The 494-nt window shown below is 42.7% G+C and overlaps 1 protein-coding gene across 1 annotated transcript in view; it reads left to right on the forward strand.

Annotated features, from left to right (window-relative positions):
- Positions 1-494, forward strand: part of LOC108623746 (uncharacterized) — a 30,955-nt gene that overhangs the window by 29,464 nt on the left and 997 nt on the right. The window lies entirely within an intron of this gene.

Below are 494 nucleotides of genomic sequence, written 5' to 3' on the forward strand. Positions count from 1 at the left end.
TCACAATGCAGTCATTTTTACTGCTTTTGGGCAATATAGGTATATACTAAGTTTCAGTCTTTCTAGTGTTAATGCGTGGAAAAATTGTACCGATGATGGAGCTTTTCCACGATACGATTTCAATGTTGACGCTTTGCTATGTGAAATAGTTCGAAGACTAATCCGTGGTTCCTTCGATTGTAGTTGCAAATAATACAAAGTTACGGTTACGTGGCCGAGGCACACACTGTGACGACGGAGGATGGTTACATTTTGGCGTTACACCGTATCCCTGGGAAAGCAGGATCCCCAGCAGTCTTTTTACAACACGGTATACTCGGAAGCTCTGCGGATTGGCTGATCGTTGAGAAAAACCAATCGTTACGTACGTATTCGAATGCTTCTTCTATCTCTATAGAACTTAATACAGGTAACCCTCCTATAACACGGTAGATAGGTTCCTAGAAAATGCCGTGTTGTGTGAAACCGTGTTGTATGAGACCCAGAGCCAGTAC

The sequence above is a fragment of the Ceratina calcarata genome, unplaced genomic scaffold (assembly GCF_001652005.2).
Source record: "Ceratina calcarata isolate Rehan_Ccalc_2016 unplaced genomic scaffold, ASM165200v1 scaffold289.2, whole genome shotgun sequence".
NCBI lineage: Eukaryota > Metazoa > Arthropoda > Insecta > Hymenoptera > Apidae > Ceratina > Ceratina calcarata.